This window comes from Martes martes (assembly GCF_963455335.1).
Source record: "Martes martes genome assembly, chromosome: 6".
In the NCBI taxonomy this organism is placed as follows: Eukaryota; Metazoa; Chordata; class Mammalia; order Carnivora; family Mustelidae; genus Martes; species Martes martes.
In genome coordinates this window covers 64,175,874-64,196,901 of record NC_137893.1, presented here as the reverse complement: position 1 = coordinate 64,196,901, position 21,028 = coordinate 64,175,874, and positions in this window count along the sequence as shown.

Sequence of the window (21,028 nt, the reverse complement as noted above, 5' to 3'; positions counted from 1 at the left end):
TATTCTACCGTCTGATGTTACAGGATTTTGTCAAGTAAATTTGAATTTTAGTGAATCAGTGAAAGCACAATGTTAAAAACGGACTCTGGAGAAACTGGAAAACCATCCAGTTTCCCTAATTTGTTTCTTGTCCTGAAATTCAACTTCACGTTGCCCTACAATGTATATATCCATTGCCTTTAATGTTGATGGAAGTACCTAGGATTTGTGTAAATTGACAACTCAAAACTTGGTAGAGATTATAATAAAGAGTATTTAAAAAGCATAGCAAGAATTGGTTGGAAAAAGTAAATGAAGGAGATGTCCATTACTGGTTGTGAAGAGGCATTGCCCCTGTGAGGGGCTAACTCCTGCTAAAGGTAACCAGCCTACTGTCTTACAACAGGGCTTTTTGTCATCACAACTGAAGTTAAATGCTGGGTTTGAGTGGGTTGGTTGCAGTGTGTATAACCCTGCTTTAAAAAGCTCAAAAGCCATTAGGGGCCAGACCAGAGCAGTGTAGGTGCAAGATAGAGGGTTGTGCTGGAGAATATAGTGAGCCTACCCCTGTCCTGCCAAAGGCCAGCCTGTTGCCAGGTATAAGGAAGTGACAATTCTAGGACTTTTGTCAGAATTCCCTTCCTTTTCCCAAAGACATTATTTCTAAGGATGTACTAATGAACAGTGTCCGTGAGCTTCGGTCAACCTGCTGGGTGCTAGTTTGTGGTCTGGGGGCGTATCAGATATGACTCTTCTTAGCTCTTAATGACATTGTTCATTTATGTGAACTCTTGGGTTGGGTTGCAAGTTATATGGCAAAAGGGTGAGTTGTTTTAACATAGGCCTTGACCTTCTCCTGAGTTTAGAGGAATTGAATGGCTTCTCCAGGAGGCAAAAAAGAACTGGGCTGTTCAACATCTTCTTTGAGATCTTTACCATATAGCTTCTAAGTCATTTAAAGTACACACACTCAATTATGAATTCCCATAATATCAACATGGGGCAGACTTCTGGTTATCTCCTTAACCCTCTTTCCCTTTTCCCCTGGATATGTAACAGTGGTGCTAGAGTGTGCCTTTCCCACTCTCCCTCACAGTTAGATGTGATCAGGTTTTCCCTGAGAGAACACTAAAGAATGTGATATGTGCCACCTTAAGGTCCATAGCTTTAGGTGCTGGGCTACTTTGTCCACATCCTCTTTTTCTTTTCTACTGCCTGAATCTAGACATGATAACAACCCAGTTTCAACCATAATAACCATGCCCGAGGGGGTAATGAAGCAACATGGAAAGTTCTGAGTGTCTGAAATCTGTTCAGAGCTGAAATGTCCCTCAGACTTGGACCAGTCATTGAAGAAATGTTATAGAGAAATAGCTTCTAGCTTTTTAGAATCACTGTACTTTGGGGTCGCTTTGTTACAGCAGCTTAGCTTTACTCCAAGGGATATGTTCAAGTATATCCCTTTTAAAGAAAGTTACAAAAATATATTTTAACCCTAAATAGAAATAATTTGTGATTAATGCATATCGGTGTTTTCCTTCATGACCATACACAATTGAAAACTGATTATAGTCCTTCAGGAAGGGGAAAGTCCTGTGAATGAGCAACTCTGTTTTACAAAATGCTGAGCATCTAAACTAGTATTTCTCAAGTGTGACTCATACTTGTTTTCTTATATAGGTTTTATAATGTAATAATATCTGTTTATTCTTTTATTTCCAATAAAAATGAACAATTTACTTAAGATATTTCTCTGAAGGCTATCAAATAGAAGCTCAGCATAAATTTATTCAGTTGTTTTTAGTGACCAGCTTTCTGTCTGGCTCAGTTGAAGGAATGACCTACAAGTTCTTCTGGTCAGATCAGAGACTGTTCTTGTTTGCCATTAAGTAATTCAGGAATCAAGAGGCATGGAACCAGCCATTTTTAACACAATTTTATTTCTTTTCACTCTTCTTATGTCTTTGGTTCCCATCAAGTCACGGTTTTCTAAGATGAATTTCAGATGCCAAAGGTCAACCATGGAGTCAAAATGAGTATTCACTAACTAAAATGGCAGGGCCTTTCAAATCTAGTTCATATTAGAACAAATGGAGACCTATCATTGTAATCATGGCTGAACATCTCCTCAGAATGAAGAGCCATGAAGTGACACCTTCCCATCTTCTCTCCACACACTCCCCACCCCCACACCTGCTGCATAAACAGTATGCATTTATTACATTGAAGAGGCTCGACAAATGATGTGAGGTAGGTAGTTGATGTGGGCACGCAATGACAACATTCAACCACGGTATTAATTGACTGTGTTATGTATATTATGAGTGTCAGTCTAACAAAAAAGCACCATTCAGATTCTATGCAAGGGGCCCTGATGGCCTGGCATAGGATACTACTTCTTATCAAATCCCTGCTCTCAACTCTGTTTCTCAGAATAAAACATTTTTAATGTCCATGCTCTGTCATCAAGAGTATGAACAGAAGCTTTATTTCCATACACCTTCAACACAGGCCTCAATGAGAGCATCTTTTCCCAGATTAGAATGGTTTGATGACCACAAGACACAATGAGTTGTTCTGTTTATTTTCAGTATTGGAAACAAGAGGTAAGGAAACTCATTCCATCTAGAATTTTTTGAAACTTCTTTTCAAACTGCTTTCTTCAAGTCTGTTCTTAGTATTTCCAGTCCCTCTTGATTCTATCAGAACCAGACATTCGTTAAGAATATTTATTGTAAATAAATGTTGAATTTTGTCAAATGTGTTTTCTGCCTCTGCTGGTATGATCATATTTTTTATCCTTCATTTTATTAATATGGTATATCCCATTGACTGATTTGCAGATGTTAGTTACACCATCCTTGTATGCCTGAAATAAATCCTACTTGATTGTAGTGAATGATCCTTTTAATGTATTGTTAAATTCAGTTTACTAATTTTTTTTTAAATTAAGTATGCTCTTTACCCAATGTGGGACTTGAATTCACAACCCAGAGGTCAACAGTTCCATGCTCTACTGACTGAGCCAGCCAGGTGCCCTCAGTTTGCTAATATATTGTTGAGCAGTTCTGCTTTTGCATCTATGTTCATCAGAGATATTGGCCTAGTGTTTCTTTTCTTGTGGCATCTTTGTCTTGTTTAGGGATAGGGTAATGCTGGTCTTGTAAAATGAGTTTGGAAGAGTTTCCACCTCTTCTATTTTGGGGAAGAATTTGAGAAAGATTGGTATTAATTCTCCTGTGAATGTTCGGTAAATTCAGCAGTGAAGCCATCAGCCATTTGTTTGTTGGGAGGTTCTTGATTACTCACTCAGTAACCTTACAAGTAATCAATCTGTTTAGATTTTTTATTGCCTCATGATCAGTCTTGATAAGTTGTATGCATCTAGGAATGTATCCATTTCTTCTAGGTTGTTTAATTTGATGGCATATAATGGTTAATAGTAGTCTCTTATGATTCTTTGTATTTCTGTGATATCAGTTGTGACATCTCTTCTTTCATTTTTGATTTTATTTTTTTGAGTGCTCTCTTTTTCCTTGGTGAGTCTAACTAAAGTTTCATCAATTTTGTTTATCTTTTCAGAGAAACTGCTCTTAGTTTCATTGATCTTTTCTATTGTATTTTTAGTTTCTATTTCATTTATTTCTGCTCTGGTCTTTATTATTTCCTTCCTTCTACTAAGTTTAGGCTTCATTTGGTCTTTTTTATCAATTCCTTGAGGTGTGAAGTTAGATTGTTTGAGAATCTTCTTGTTTCCCAAGGTAGACATTTATTGCTATAAACTTTCCTCTTAGAACTGCTTTTGTTGCATCCTGTAAATTTTGGTATGTCACATTTCCATTTTTGTTTGTCTTAAGGTATTTTCTAATTTCCTTTTTATTTTCTCTTTGACTTTTTGGATAGCAAATTATTTAATCTTCATAGCATATTATGTAGCATATTATTTAATCTTCACATATTTGTAAATTTTTTAGTTTTTTCATCTAACTAATCTCTAGTTTCATATCATTGTGGTCAGAAAATTCCAGTGATTTTTATTTTCATAGAAAATGATAGACACCTAGTGTATACTACTGTATAATTTCTTTTATATGTGGAATATATATACACACACACATATATACATATACATACACGTGTGTGTGTGTATATATATATATACATATATATATACCAAGCTTACAGATACAATGAACAGACTGGTGGTTATCAGAGACAGGGAATGTGGGGTGGGAAAAATGAGTAATTGGGGCTTTTTAGTTTAAATAAATTGAATAGTAATAATAATAAAAAAACAGATCTCTGAATAAATCCTCAACACTTTTTATTGATGCAAAGTTCCCAATTTGATACTCAAGACTATGAAAAAATACTATGAATTATGATTTTGATAAAAGTCCAAAGTCAGTATTTTCTCTACCTAAGCAAAACTGAAGTACACAGAGCAACAAATATCTAGCAATCGAACAAATTCTATCAACTTTGAGGGTGCATATTGTGACAAAAGATTACTTTCCTGTTAAGAGTTCCTCCTTCTAGTTAACCCTCACTGGAGCTGTGCACACAGTGGCCTTGCCCAGGCCTGTGCAAGAACATTAGAGTCAGAGAATGGGTTTGAGGAATGAGTAGCTCTAAATTCAAACCTCTATTATAAAACCTATCAGGTGGGTGATCTTGAGGAATGAAATGAACCCTTTCTACTCCCAGCTTCCTTCTTTCCTGTGTACCTGTATAAGAGTGAGCAGCAGTAATTTCTATCTCATGAGTTTGCCATGAGTCAGCAAGAAGATCCCCTAAGTCAGGAGCCCTGCACATGGACAGGCAATTATTTTGAGAGCAATGCATATTGCTCCCCACCTCCTACCAGATCAATCATCCTTCCTCAGTAGAGCCTTGGTGAGTTTATTCATCCTTGACCTTCTCATTTCATTGTTGGAAGCACCATATACTAGATGTTTTTGTTTCTTCTATATTATAGAGCAGATAATAATAAAAAGCAAATTCATAGCCAGCCTTCCCTGATTTCTAACCCACAATATTCAGGTTGTAGTCACTCTTTGGAGGCTGCAGATAAGAATTCTTTTTTTTTTAAAATTTATTTTAATAAGGATATAATGTATTTTTATCCCCAGGGGTACAGGTCTGTGAATCGCTAGGTTTACACATTTCACAGCACTCATCATAGCACATACCCTCCCCAATGTCCATTTCCCCACCACCCTCTCCCGTCCCCCCTCCCCCCAGCAACCCTCAGTCTGTTTCTTGAGATTGAGTCTTTTATGGTTTGTCTCCCTCCCAATCCCATCTTTTCATTTTTTCTTTTCCTACCTCCCCCAACCCCCCCACATTGCATCTCCACTTCCTCATATCAAAGAGATCATATGATAGTTGTCTTTCTCTGATTGACTTATTTTGCTAAGCATAATACCCTCTAGTTCCATCCATGTTGTCGCAAATGGCAAGCTTTCATTTCTTTTGATGGCTGCATAGTATTCCATTGTGTATATATACCACATCTTCTTTATCCATTCATCTGTTGATGGACATCTAGGTTCTTTCCACAGTTTGGCTATTGTGGACATTGCTGCTATAAACATTCGGGTGCATGTGCCCCTTTGGAGCACCACGTTTGTATCTTTAGGATATATACCCAGTAGTGCAATTGCTGGGTCATAGGGTAGCTCTATTTTCAGTTTTTTGAGGAACCTCCACACTGTTTTCCAGAGTGGTTGCACCAGCTTGCATTCCCACCAGCAGTGTAGGAGGGTTCCCCTCTCTCCACATCCTCGCCAGCATCTGTCATTTCTTGACTTGTTAATTTTAGCCATTCTGACAGGTGTGAGGTGGTATCTCATTGTGGTTTTGATTTGTATTTCCCTGATGCCGAGTGATGTGGAGCATTTTTTCATGTGTCTGTTGGCCATCTGGATGTTTTCTTTACAGAAATGTCTGTTCATGTCCTCTGCCCATTTCTTGATTGGATTATTTGTTCTTTGGGTGTTGAGTTCTTATAGTCTGCCCTAATATAATCTTTCTGATAGAAATTGTTCACTAATGTGAACTCTCAGATCCTCTACCCAAACTAGCCTCTTTATCTCCCATAAAACATTAAAATTTTATTTTTTTTCTGGTCTTTTGCTCATATACCCCATTTGTCTAGAATGATTTTACTTCTCTCTCTGCTTATAATTTTACTAAACTATCTTTCAATCTGCAACTTACATCCTGCTTCCTTGGTGAAGTTCTCCCTAGTACTGTACCTGGAGGGGTCTCAAGTTCTTGTATGTTCCCAAAATGCTTATGCCTCTTTATTACTCATCTGATATTTCATGTTTGCTGTCTTCTGTTAAACTAGCAGACTGTGGCAGAAAAACCCTGACCTAGGTGTCAGCAGAGTCCTGGACCCGACACAAAATATCACACACTCATTGTAACCTTGGTTACCTTGTCTGTAAAACTATGGTAATAATACTCAAGTGAGTTGCTTTGACATCCAAAAGAAATGTTAAAACATTTTACAAGTAATAAAATGTTATACAAGAGAAGGCACTGTTACTATTACAAGCATGTATGTTTTATTGTTTTTCCCCCCAAAATACCCAGCACAGTGCCCTGAATATAATACCAATAAAATAAATGAATGAACAAACTAGGAGTCCTGGAGTCTTTTGTGCCAGCTGCAAGATCTTCAGCCTGGCTTCGGAATTCTTTTCACTCTTTTGTAAAATGAGACTTTAGAGTATAAACCAATAAGTCTCCATCCAAGGTGTACATTGGAGACACCTGGGGAGCTTTTAAAAAATGCACATGCCTGGGTCCCACCTTAAGTCAATCCAGATTCTCTGGAAGTAAGGCTTGTGCAAAGATATTAGAATGTTGCATTTTTAACTTTGAAAAACTACAAACTTAAAACAAAGTTGGAAAACAGGATGAAGAACTTTTTTCCCCCATGAATTATTTACAGCAAGTCGTCCCCCTAATGGTCCATCATCCCAGAGTACTTCAGTGCAAATTTCCTATAAATAACGACATTCTCCAATACAAATGCAACATAACCGTCAAAATCAGATAATTAACATGGATACATTCAAGATCCCTTTCAAGTTTCACCCATTGCTTCAAAATGTCTCTTGTAGGGGTGCCTGGGTGACTCAGTCAGTTAAGCATCTAACTCTTGGTTTCAGCTCAGGTCATGATCTCAGGGTCGTCTCAGGGTCATGAGATCAAGCCCCTGGTCAGGCTCCACACTCAGCGAGGTGGACTCTGCTTAAGACTCTTTCTCCCTCTCCCTCTGCTTCTTCCTACTTCTCTAGAATAAGTAAATAAATAAATCTTAAAAAGCAAAAAGTCTCTTATAAACTCTTCCTGTTCAGAATCACACCTTACAAATAGTTGTCATGTCTCTTTAGTCTCCTTTAAACTGGAACAGCTCCTCCGTATTTCCTTCACTTCCATGACCTTGACATTTTTGAAGATTACAGGCCACTTATTTTGCAGAATGTCCTTCAGTTTGGGTTTGTCTGATTCCTCCTCATGATTAGATTCAGGTAGTCCATATCACAAGCATATCACAGAAATGATGCTGGTTCTTCTTGTGTGGAAGCATAATTTCCATTTGTTCCATTACCGGTGAGGTTCACTAGATGGTTTGATAAGGGTGATGTCAGCCAGTTTTCCCAACTGTGAAGTTAATCTGTCTCCCCTTTGTAATGAATAAATAATTTGTGGGGAGAGCCTTTAGAACTATGTAAGTATCTTGTACCTTATCAAACTTCAAATGTGTTCATTTATTCATATATGTTTTTACAATTTTCAATTTTGTTTGAATAGTTTTAATGCATTACTATCATTGTTTATTTTGATGCTCAGTTGTCCCTAGTTTGGCCAGTGTGAGATCCATGAAGTTGGCGCTTGTGTCCTTTTCACATGTCACCGTAGTTCTTTGAGCACTTTCTGTTTTCTGGCACAATAAATGTTCCAGGCTCATCTGGAACTTCCCCTGCCCCAGCCCTGGAATCAGCCATCTCTCTAAGGATCGTTGGCTCCTCTCAGTGGAGGACAGTATTTGAAGGCAGTCTCAGGGTGCTAGGTATGCTTACTGCTATCGAGCTATTGTGGCTCGTAGGTCCTGTCAGGATATGGGCCAGGAATGTGAGCATCTGCAAATATATGCAAACACACACTTTTATATCTATACTTATTTTTATCTCTATCTATGTATTTGAAACCAAGAGTTTCACACTAATTCCAATTCTAATCCAGCAAACTAGGATAAACCTAGTTTTCTCCCCTTCAATATTTGTAACTCATTCTCATGTTTAGGAGTGTAGGAATTTGAAACAAACACCAATAACCTGGAGATTTTCTTCACTTTCTTTGAGTGCCAAACTGAAAATTAAAATCACGAAATTATTCAACAAGATGCATCTCTTTTTTGTAGCTCTATTATATTAAGGTTTTTAAAGATACACACATGCGTAGGCAGTCACACCTACACATTTTTAAATCTAAGAAAAACTACATTCTACCAGATATTTTAATATTACTTTTACACAAGTTTATGGATCTGTGCCATCCGATAGCCATGTTATTGTAGTTAAGGTACTGCTTTCAGAGCAATTTTTTCAAAATATCATAGGAAAAGTGATCTTTCTGCATTTCAAAACCAGAAGCAGCATACATAAATAGATTTGTCTCTTGTCAGGAGCAGTGGAGTGGAAGTCCTTCTACAAGATGGGAAAAGTTTTGCATTCAGCAATCCGTGACGAGCACACGTTGAGGCAGACAACACCATGCTGGAACTCTGCCTGCCTGATGGACACCCAGAGATGGAGTTATTTGTGCTGGTAAAGCTTGTAGTCACAATGGAGAGGCAGTGGCAACTATAGGTGGAGATAGCTGCTTGGGAATGTTGATATCGTGTTAGTTTCACATGCAATGTGAAACTTGATTTTGATTGAGAGACCGTATTTCCATTCAGAGATACCACACATTCATTCACAATATACTCATGATCCATACAGTTGTAAGGAGAGTCTGGATGACCTCATTCTTGGCATTTTCTGTTGAAGTAAATACATGATATCTTTAGGATATCAAACAGCCAAAGAGAAATTTAATCATGGTCAGAAAAAACAAAAGAAAAATTTAAATTCTCCCTTAGTGAATTTGAAACCATTATGATCATGTGTATTACACCAGATTGCCAATTTGGGTTCATTCTTAGTGACCTAAACACTCTTTACATTTTAATACCTCCATATCTCTTATCAGTATAATTCCAAGTATCCAGTGTGGTTCATTTCCTTCTCACCACTCTACCCTCTTTCTTTATAATGATTGAGTCTCTAGGGTACATGCCATATGGGAGCATTTGTAGCAGATACTATCTTATGTAAACAATTATTGCTTTAGCTACTATGTCTTGGCTGGGTATTTAGTCATGCATTAATTACTAACCCACCATACCATTCAATCACTCATCTGTCAATTAATAAGAGCATATTTAATCTGCTGGATTTTCATCAGGTGGAAATCAATCCTTTAGAACTTCTTTGACAAAGAAAAATTAGACCTTCTAATCAAACTTTTCTTTTTAAACATTGAGGCCAAATAGCATAAACACAATTTTATTTTTATATTCTAAAGTAGATGATTATTTAATGAAAAGACTCTAAAATATTTGTAAATTACATGATTAAGTTAGCATAGCCCCATGGGTAACTGTTTGTATTGGCTCACTTGCTGACAATATCTGCATTTCCCTTGGGGGTGAGAGGAGGTAGAAATCGATGTCGAGATACTGTCTTAGAAAATGACTCATCAGTAGAATGAGGCTATACATAAAGCATTTTTTAAGAGATGGGGCCATTGAACACCAAATAAATTTTAAGGTGAATAATTGGGTAATGTGGGAAAAAGTATTTTACAAAATGAAAGAATGGGAGTGGAATTTTCTCTAAAGAGAAAATACTTAGTAAAAGTGAAATTAGGATGTTACCCTTAAAAGTACTTTTTAAAAGATTTATTTATTTATTTATTTGCAAGAATGAGCAAGGGAGAGAGAGAGCAAACCCACGGAAGGGGTAGAGGGAGAGAAACTCAAGCAGACTCTGTGCGGAGCAGGGAGCCCAATGCAGGCTCACCACCCTGAGATCATGACCTGGGCGGAAATCAAGAGTCTGATGCTCCACCAACCAGCTGAGCCATCCAAGCCCCCCCACCACTGCCCCCGCAAGAGAATTTTTATATAACAACCATTTCCTGTTCATATTTGAAATGTGTGTAAAACAGCCTACCTTTCTATTTATGTATGTAAAACAGTTTACCTTTCTGTTGAATGAATCAAACTACATAAAATTATACTGTGTCAGTTACCAGAGTAGTGATATTACAATAAGGAGAACAAGTCTAAGAGCTTTCTGTATTTTAGAAATTTCTAACCACGCATTTGAGCAAAGTCCAACCTACCCAAAACAAGACAATATTCCACTGGAGATCTGAAAAAAGTGAGACATTTATACCAAATTTTTAGATATCCTAGAAATTGCTCCATCTCTGTGGGTCTTTTCTGACCCATTTAGAAAAGGAGGTGCAGGGAAAGTGGGCTTTGTTTCTAATAAGTCCTCCTCTTTTGGTATAAAACTAGTTAAGTAGAGAACGTCGCATCATGCATGAGAGAATCCTCCCCTGGGTGCGTCTATAAGGGACTACGGAGTGCCATCCACAGACTCTAACAGATGCCCAACAGAGGAGTTCCAGGCCCTAACCTCCCTCTAGTCTCTTGTGTTAATGAGGACTCTGGTGAGCAGCTCTAAATCAGAGCTCGTCTCGGGGAAAGAAACTTTACAATGGGTACCGAGGCCAGTTGGTTAGAATTCCAGATGTGGGGCCCATACCCTGCCTCAGACCAGCATCCATTTCTGTGCTCCACAGCTGGTCCGTGTAAAGGTGCCATATTGCCGGCCATCTGCTCGGAGAGTGCACAGTGGCGCATCTCTTGCCGACAGTGGACCGTTTTATGGGATGCTATAAATATTGAAATTCATAGGCATGAAGCAGCAGATTTTTAATGTTACTTAGAGAGACATTTGAGCCACAACCTTTGGCAGAAGCATACACTGTTAGCATCTCCGTACACTGTGCACCATTTGGTTCAGAATCATGAACAACTTTTCCAGGGATTTCATGGCTCTCCAATCCCAGGTAAAATGAAGTACAGACCCTGAGGGATGGTATTTAGTGTGAATGTCACCCTACGTACAATGTGCATTTGGGATACGGACTTTCCAGCCCTGTGCTGTGTGAAACCATATGTTAATGTTTTTATACTCAGAAAAGATTAGATTGGGGACCAATAAAGTTTCAAAACTACAAATAATAGGCTAACCATGGCGAAACGTGAAGCATTCCTTCAGCTGATTTTTTTCCAAAGTCTCTGCAATTTTCATTTTTGAAATGGCAGGGCTGTATTTTGTTATAGGAAACCAGCTTATCCATATTTTATAAGCTAATATGTGCAAATTTTGTACCAGAGTGTAAACAGCCCCATTAATTTGAACTCGCTGGCATGTGGTCTGGACACCACATAGAAAATTACTCTGTGGCATTTTACACCTCTTGACCAAATAATCCTAAGAAAATTTTGAGACAAAAGAGAAGCAAATCAAAGCACTGGAACGAAAAGGGTATCAGGTACCTGGTGTGGTTTTGATTTCTGGGGTAATGTTCTTTGTCCTGAACGAACTGTGAGGCAAGGCAAAGCTGTTTAAGACAAAAACGGACATGGTTTTTTATAGAAAGGTCCCTTTCCTCTTCCTTCAGTTCCCCCACGAAAACACGAAAAAAACAGAAAATGCCTTTCTAGGAATTGTCAGGGATTTAAAGACAGAAGCGGCTCATTTCATTTAGAACAGTAAGTACTTGGAAAAGGACACAGGAATGTTCCCAGTTTGGCATTTGTTTTCCTCAGAGCTGCTAACAAAGCTAATGTGACAACTATTAAAAAAGAAAATACTCTTCCTGCCTAATTGATGTAAAGAATTGAAAATGATCAAAATCCAACCCGAATTTCAATTATTCTCCTGGCACGTACATTTCTCAAGACTGTGATGCTTTTTAACTTTGCTTCATTGTCATTTTCCAATTGCTCCGTGGTCTTTGTATTTTTTTTTTTTAATGGCAACTTGCGTCTTTATTACTGCAGTTGTAACATTCCAACAATAAGCTGTGTCATTGCTCAAGCATTTCCCCGAGTTCCCAATCAGCAGAGTTATGTAAGGTGGCAGGTTAATAAATGCGACACACTGAAATCATTTGTAACAGACTACCTCTCTTTCCAAGCTCCGACAGATGCTAAGTCCAGCTGGTAAAAAAAGTTTATAGGCGAGTTGGATCTGGGGTCTTCACACACTCCACAATGTTGGCTACCAATGCTTGTTTTAATGAGTCACGGATTGCCTGTTTATCTTCTGCTCCCTGCTGTTTCTGCATTTTCTCTTCCAGAACAATCCTAGAAACACATGCTGCTACAGACGCTGGAGCAATGTGTGTAGACATTTGAGCCAAATTGTTATAAAGAACTCTTTCTTCTCTGATATGAAAAAAGGAGCGAGAATTGCACATTGCCTAGCAAATCGTTATCTCAGATGTTCGCTGTGACATGCTCAATATGGCCTACCAGAAAAAGTTGGAGACATTTGCAACCTTAACAACTACACAAAATGACACTGTAATTGGCGGGTTTTGTTGTTCATGTTCTGGCTCAGCTAAAACTGCTCTAAACACTTTGTTTAATGATGTTACATTATGACAACACATGGCTTCTATACAGAGAGTCATCATGCTTAACATGCGACTACACAGGAAAAGGAGTGAGTGGCCAGGAGACCGCGCTGGGAGTCACCCTTCGAAGTTCTTGCTGCAAACCAAAAATGATTAGTCTGAGGGCTCCAGATAATGCCTCTTTTCACTAAAGGCTTGCTTAAGTCGGGTTTCCAATCCTACTGGTTTAAGGTGACTTTTTTTAGGAAAGCTCTGATTTGAGTGTGTGTTTGTTGGGAGAGGGGGTATTGCCATCACGATGTTTAATATTTAACTGAGACTTGGGAAAACAGCTTAAAAAAAGAAGGAACAAGAGAAACATGAGTCATATTGTGTCTTAAGCAAATTGCTCACTGAGATGCACATACTTTTGTTTGAACTTCAAAACAAATTTTATATATATTTGTGTGTGTCTGTGTGTATAAAACGAGGAAGTACACACCCTACTCTGATAGATTTGTGAGTATTTTGTTTGTCCCCATTTGAAGTTATTGCTCATCTTCTGATATCTAGCTTTTACTATTTTAGAAAAATACAGTGAAAATACAGATATTTTGATGTTCATATGTTCATATATGTTCATATATTTTCATGTTCATATGCATGGGGAGATAAGATAAAAACAAATGCAATGTAGATATATGCAATAAAAATATAGACACAAAAGAATTTTTATGAAAGAGTTTCGTTAAAAATTACGAGGGCAGGTTGGAAAATGTTGGGCACGACAATTGTGGAAGAATTTTGTATTGGGATAACTAAATTTAGGAAAGGAAGGGTTGGACAAAGAAATAAAAAATTGTGTTTTGATGTTGGGGATCTTCAGGGAGAAACCTCGTGAGGACGGATACTGGGTCTGTGCACAAAACAGGACATTTGGACAAGCTGATCTGGAGCTCTCTAGGAAAGGCTTGGATGTCTTTATTAAAAATAATCATTGTGTAGGCACCAGTCTGGCTTAGTCAGTAGAACATGGGACTCTTGATCTCCGGGTTGTGAGTTCAGCCCCATATTAGGTATAGAGATTACTTTAAAAAAAATAAAATTAAATGGTGATAATTCTACACATATACATTAAACTCACTGAACTGTACAACTCAAAAAAATGAATTCTGAAAAAAATCATTTTGCCCAGAACAAAATTGGGAAACTGGTATGTAGTATGAGTAAAGATGTCATATAAAACATTTTGGAGGAGACAGAAGAGGGCAGGGAACGTGAAATCATCCAGATGCATGTTGTGCTTGAACATCATTTCATTACCTCCAAAAATCTGATGGGAGAGCTTTCCCACATATCACTCCATGTACTTTATAGAAGATCCCACCTGAGAAATTGTCATTTATATTCTGTTTAAGAAAGTATTTCATAAATTTGTATTTTAAATAATCAAAATGTACACAATGTACTATGTTGCCATTTTAGATGTCAAATAACTTACCACGCAATTATTAAGATTATTAAGCAGGAGTCTGAAATCATCTCTTCTTCCTGGTTCTATCAAGACATTTCTGCTATGTTGCTATGTTTCTTTTCTTTTCTTTTCTTTTCTTTTTTTAAAGATTTTATTTATTTATTTAACAGAGACAGAGAGCGAGTGCATATAAGCAGTGGGGGCAGCAGAGGGAGAGGGAGAAGCAGGCTTTCCACTAAGCAAGGAGCCCAACACAGGACTTGAACCGAGGACCCGGAGATCATGACCTGAGCTGAAGGCAGACACTTAATTGACTGAGCCACCCAGGCGCCCCTCTGCTACATTTCATCTGTAACCTCAGTTACTTTTGGAATTAGAGAGAGTATGAAGCAGAGGTTCACGGATTTCCTCACACTGCAGGGCATTGGGCAGTGAAAATGTAGCTGCTTTATTTAAAAAAAAAAAATTGATCTAATTTTTATTACAATGATGATGCAGGAAAGAGAAAACGAAACAATATTTTGGCACACTTCAGTATGTTTAAATAATTTAAATACTTCCTTTAAGTGACCCAGTCTCTTTAGGTAAATGTTCAATATTTCAGAACCTGCTGGTGCTCCTCTCCAACATGGCGTCTGTGCATGTAAGGAAGAGGGCCTTACGCGGATGGTCTCATGTTGGCATGGAAGATGTCTGGTTATTCTCTGCTTGTCCTCACCCCGGGCCCTCATTTGTTCTCCAGCGTGTCCCAGGAGGCTGACCCCTGCCGACTCGACCTCCCAGCTGTCTTTGCCTGTTGGCTTCTGTCGTGTGGTTAATGGGAGGCACCGGCAAGAGAGGAGCGTTTGGAAGGGGAAAGAAATGAGGGTACGGCGTCCGTGCTTCCTCTTGCTTTGGTACCACATCTCTGGCTTTGCGCCTCCGTGGTTAGAGACTGGCACGATTCCAGCTGTCCCTGGGCTTTGCTTTATCCTCCCTGGTTTCTTTAGCCCTAGGGGATGAAGAGTTTCCTGAAGTTGATACTTCTGGGCCATCCACTGTTGTTCCCTCAACTCTGTCTGGAAGTAATGTCTTTACAGAAAGCCTCTGTATGTGCACCTTTTCTCTTACCTGCCAAGGCCTTGGGGGACCCAGTGGTGTCCTTGCACCTACCTCCTTGCTCTCCTTTGTGATAGCCATTGTTCCTTGGCTGCTGCTTTCTGCCCTGCGTTTGTAACCAAAACCTGGTGAACACAGACATTGTTCTCTTTCAACTTACTCAGGGCTCAGTGGCCCACCCTGAGTAATAGCTCAGGCTAAGGCTATTTTGGCTCTTGATGGCACCTCTGACCCCCCACTGAGTTTCTACATTCTTCATCCTAGCTTTGGACTTCGACTATGCTGGGCAAAAAGGCTCCATTTCTCCTCCACAAATCTTACTGGAATTCTCCCTGATGCTTCCTTCTTTCCCTTTTTTCCCCCCAGTTGCTATTGTTTTTCATTTTCCTGGGGCTACAATGGCAGAATTCTTGCTAGAGAATTATGGAAAGGAAGGCTTTAAAATACATCAGTTTTTTAATTTTCAGAGTATTAAGCTATCTGGAAGATTCTACATGGGGAAAGGAATACAGTCAATGGACAAGAAGGAAAGATCCCAGCACGTGACTGTATAACAAAGAAACACAGGTACTTCTGCTTAAAGGCAATGTCTATGTTCCGGAAAAGCCTCATGTGCTGCAAAATTGCAAGATATATACTAAAAATAACAGGGCTCTTGGAGAAAACAGGGTTGGGGCAATTTTTCAAAATCCACAGAATTTTTAAGGAGTGTACGCAAAAGCAACAGCAATCCTGATAAGAATTCTGGTATAATTAAATGTCTCCCAGTCACTCCACGTCATCATCAGCTGGTCCACTGTAGCCTCAAACTCTAAGCTACTGCTTCCTCCTTTGAAATATTTCATTCAGCTTCGTAATCTAATCCAAAATATGGATTTTTAAAAAAATTTTTTTAAAGATTTTGTATGTTTCTTTATTTGACAGACAGAGATCACAAGCAGGCAGAGAGGCAGGCAGAGAGAGAAAGGAGGAAGCAGACCCCCCCGCCGAGCAAAGAGCCCAACGTGGGGCTCGATCCCAGGACCCTGGGATCATGACCCGAGCAGGAAGCATAGACTTTAACCCACTGAGCCACCTAGGTGCCCCCAAAATATGGATTTTTACATCAGTGGAAAAATGTTTTGTCATCACTGATGGAACTTGTTCATAATTCTTCATCTGTACTTTCAGCTTCCCAGAGAGTTCTTTTTAAATATAAATTTGCTTTTTAAATTTTTAGCATACATTTTTATTAACTTAAGTTTATGGTTGACATTAGCATTTACTGTTGGTGTTGTACCGTCATGCATTGTGACAAATGTGTCATGACTTGCATCCGCCATTATAGTATTATACAGAAAGATAGTTTCACTGCCTTAGAAATCCTGTGTGCTCTCCTTGTTAATTCCCCCTCCCCCTGCCCCATAGCAACCACTAATGTTTTCCCTGTTTCCATAGTTTTGTCTTTTCCAGAATATCATATCGTTAGAATCATGTAAGATGGAGCCTTCTCATATTGGCTTCTTTCACAGAGCAATATGCATTTAAGTTTCTTGCATGTCTTTTTTTTTTAAAGATTTTATTTATTTATTTGACAGATAGAGATCACAAGTAGGCAGAGAGGCAGGCAGAGAGAGAGAGAGGGAAGCAGGCTCCCTGCTGAGCAGAGAGCCCGATGTGGGGCTGGATCCGAGGACCCTGGGATCGTGACTTGAGCGGAAGGCAGAGGCTTAACCCACTGAGCCATCCAGGTGCCCCTCTTGCATGTCTTTTTATGGCTTGGTAGCTCACTTCTCTTCAGCGCTGAGTAGCATTCCAGTGTCCGGATATACCACAGTTTGTGTATCCCTTCACCTCCTGAAGGACATCTTGGTTGCTTCCAAGTTGTGGCATTTATGAATAAAACTGTTACAAACGTTCCTGTGTAGATAGTTCAACAGAACGGGGACTATAGGGATGGAACCAGCCACCCCTCACACGAAAGAAAGTGGCTTCTGTCAGATTTTCAGCTTTATTCTTGTGAGACTCAAATGCTTGTAGGACATGAACTGTGAGGTACTTTGTCCTTGACTGTGTTCAAAACACTAAAGTTTGGGGAAAATTGTGAGTTGTGTGTTTTCTGCATTTTACCAATTGCCTGCCATACATTAGATCTAAGGTGGTCTTGTGTGTATGGGCAACTGGTGTTGGAACATTCCTCCTTCCCATCCTTTCTCTCTCTTTCCACAAGGAAGCATTTCTTACACCGCACAGATTATGTTGACTATATGTAGGGACATTAGCGATCTTTCCGTCATTCAGCAGTGGAATTCTTTTCACTTTTATGTTCTCTGACTCAATCAAATGAAGGCAGGTTAACAATCTTGATTTCTTTAGTGGTTTGATAGCTTCTGTGCACTCAGGGCCTTCTGTGTTTAATTTTCCAAAGTCAAAATTTCCTTCGTTCCACTCCTGGACCCAGATGTCATTATCTTAGCAACTATTTTATTTTTTATTTTATTTTATGCAAGTGTTTTCTTTCTTTCTTTCTTTCTTTCTTTCTTTCTTTCTTTCTTTCTTTCTTTCTTTCTCTTAAAGATTTTTATTTATTTATTTGGGAGAGAGAGAGATCACAAGCAGTGGGGAGGGGTAGAGGAAGAAGCAGTATCCCTGCTGAGCAAGGAGCCCAGTGTGGGACTCCGTCCCTGGACCTTGGGATCACTTGAGCTGAAGGCAGACACTTAACCCACTGAGTCACCCAGGCACTGTTAGCAGCTACTTAAAAACAACAACAACAACAACAACAACAAAACTTAAATACTTTTTCATAATTCGATTTTCTCTTTAGACTTGAATTACTTGTCAACTTGAGGCATCTACAGCAGAAATAAGGCCCTTTGCCCCTAAATGTGGAGATGGTACTGTTCTCCATAGACATAGACCCCTGTGGTCATTGGAAAAGTAGGGGACAGCAGGTACCTCGCAGGTGCAGCTCCCGGATTAGTGCAGCAGGCTCTCAAAGCATGTTTTAAGTGGTTATTACAAATCATTATGTGATTGATTGCTACTTACGGATCATTTTCTGCATAACCAGCTCTGTGTTTGGCATTTCATGCACTTTAAAAAAAATCTTCACTAACAGCCCCGAAAGTAGAAATTATCCTAAACTTTTGAGGAGAAAACTGACTCAGACAAAAGAGTTACAGGGGAGCTAGATGATGGCACAGCAGGAGTCTGTCCCCGGGCCTGCCTTGTTCTAACCACTGTCTTCCTTCCACCATCCAACTCCCCTGAGCAGCCCTTGGCCAGAATGCCGTGCAAACAGTGCGTCCAGTGAAGACCCAGGCTGGCCAGATAGACCCTCCCTTCCTGGCCACCATGGGTTCCACAATGTGAACCCAGGACTGTGGGCAGAAAGATGAAACCAGTTCACGATGTAACCCAGGACCATGCCGGGGTGAACCAGGGTTTGTTTCCAACTGCTGGGAAGGCTCACTAGTTAGTTCAAAGTCCCTTGAATTCTTCATTTTGCTCTACTTCGGGATGGTTCCATGGCATCCTCATCATTGGGTTGCATCTTTCCTGGGCAGGGCTGTCTCAGTATGGCCCCATTACTCCTTAACACGCAAAAGATGTTTGTGTTGTATGCAAATGATGTGCCCTGTATCAGAATTCAGACATATCTACAAGATAATTTATCCAAGTGTCCAAGAGTGCTGCTTAACGAAGATAGAACTTGGAGTGTGTATTTTTTGCTCTTTTATATTTTCACAATCAAACAGTGTTGATGTTTACTTGAAAAGGAGTAAGATGTGGAATAATATAGACTTTAGAGTTGGGCAAACTGGGTCAGAATCTGAGCTCTGTGACAATAGAAAAATTTAATAGAATCTGCAAACTTTAATTTTCTCAGCCTTATCATGAAACCTTCTAGTTTATATAGAATTTTGGTGATGATTATAAGTAATACCATATTTGAAGCCCTCAGCGTAAAGCCATCCTCCTCATACTCAAACCAATGTTTACAGAAGGATTCTCTTGCACCAGGCACTTCGCTCATTTAAAGCTCACAATGGTTCCTGTAGGGTAGTGTATTATCAGCCTCCTCTTTCAGGTTGGAAGACTGAAGAACAGAGAGGTTGCATGTCCTGCCCAAGGCTACACAGCAAGTTGTGGGAAACGGGAATAGAAATCCAGACAGTTTGACTCCCGAAGCTCCTCTCCTAGTTTTAGCCTACTGACACTGCTGCTCATACTCCTTGCAATCGAAGAACCCTAGCGAGTGTGGGTGGTCACCTCCCCTTTCCTTATGATCAAGATGTTCTGTGTTTATGAATCACTTATTTTAGCGTAGCTGGTATTTAAAAGTCAAAGGGACATTAATTTAAAAAAAAGAACAAAAAAAAGATTTCTGAACCAACCAAATGAGAAAGATCAAGGCATTTGTTTCTCTTATAGAAGTTTTTATATTTAAAAGAAAAAAAAAGAAAGAAAGAAAGAAGGAACACACGGGATCTCCTTTAAATAAATATCTACGTGGGTATGTGATTTTTTGGGAAGAAGTACGTCATCATTCCAGCTTCTGTTTTTTAACTCTTTTCTCCAATTCCCTTGGTCAGTGATCTCCACTCTAAACAGGTGCTATTTGGCTTCTATAGGAAAACACTTACCTTAACACAGTTTTCAGCGTGATTAGGTCCAGAATCATATTGTTTTATAAAGACATCATGCTTCTTGGCAAGAAATAATGAATCATTTGCTATTAATGGAAAGAAAAAGAAAAAAGAAAAAACCGTCCTCTAACATGATCAGAGTTTCAAAAGACCCATTTCTAGCCTATTGACTGAATCCATGTGCTGGGGTTTCATATAAGAAATACAAAGTACAGGACTTTCAATAATCTTGCAATTATTTATAGACTATTTAATGTTTTCCTTCAGCATGTGAAAGCATGCACCATCTTGATAGCTGTCAAAACACCAAATTGATGTTCATCTATTTTGACAATGGATGTCATACACTATTTAACAAATATTCTGCTGAGGAGATGGTCCATCATACTTACTACGGATTTAGCTAAGAGAAATTTTGATCTACGTATTCCACATATTCTTTTAAAGGAACCATCATTAATCTAAAAGTGGACTTTTCCCCCAACTACTTCTCTTATGAAAAAGCCTGTGGGTTTTACACTAGCACACAAAAAATTATTTAGAACAATTCCTGATGGCTGTGTTCTCATTTGGTTTAACTATTTGAACAGTATGCTAATGACAGGAAGAAAACATACATATAAAATATTGTAAACATCAGGACTTGGTAGGAGAGACTAAGTTTGGCTTTTGACCATGAAATCTTATTCTGTGGTTGTCTTCTTAATGGCATCTCTTGAGGCCAGTGGCTTTGAATTCTCCCAATTGTATGGGGTCACTCTGGCAGCATTGACCAAGTAGAAAATATTCAGCCAGAGAAGACAATAGTGGAAGTCACCCTGTAAGTGCCCTGCCTTCTATATCACGCAATTGACTCCCAGGCTCCCCACCAAGATGTCACTGTTTGACCAGTTTGCTTTAAAACAGCTTAATTAGCTGAAAGGAAAGCTATGTCTGAGCGTGTTTGTGAGAAAAAACAGAAACAACAACAACAAAAAGATCTCTCCTTTCAGAGAGCTCATGTTCTATCTTGTCGGAAATCTTTGGTTCTAAAACAAAACAACATTCCTTTCGTAGGCAATCAAGTCCCTGACAACAAATTTTC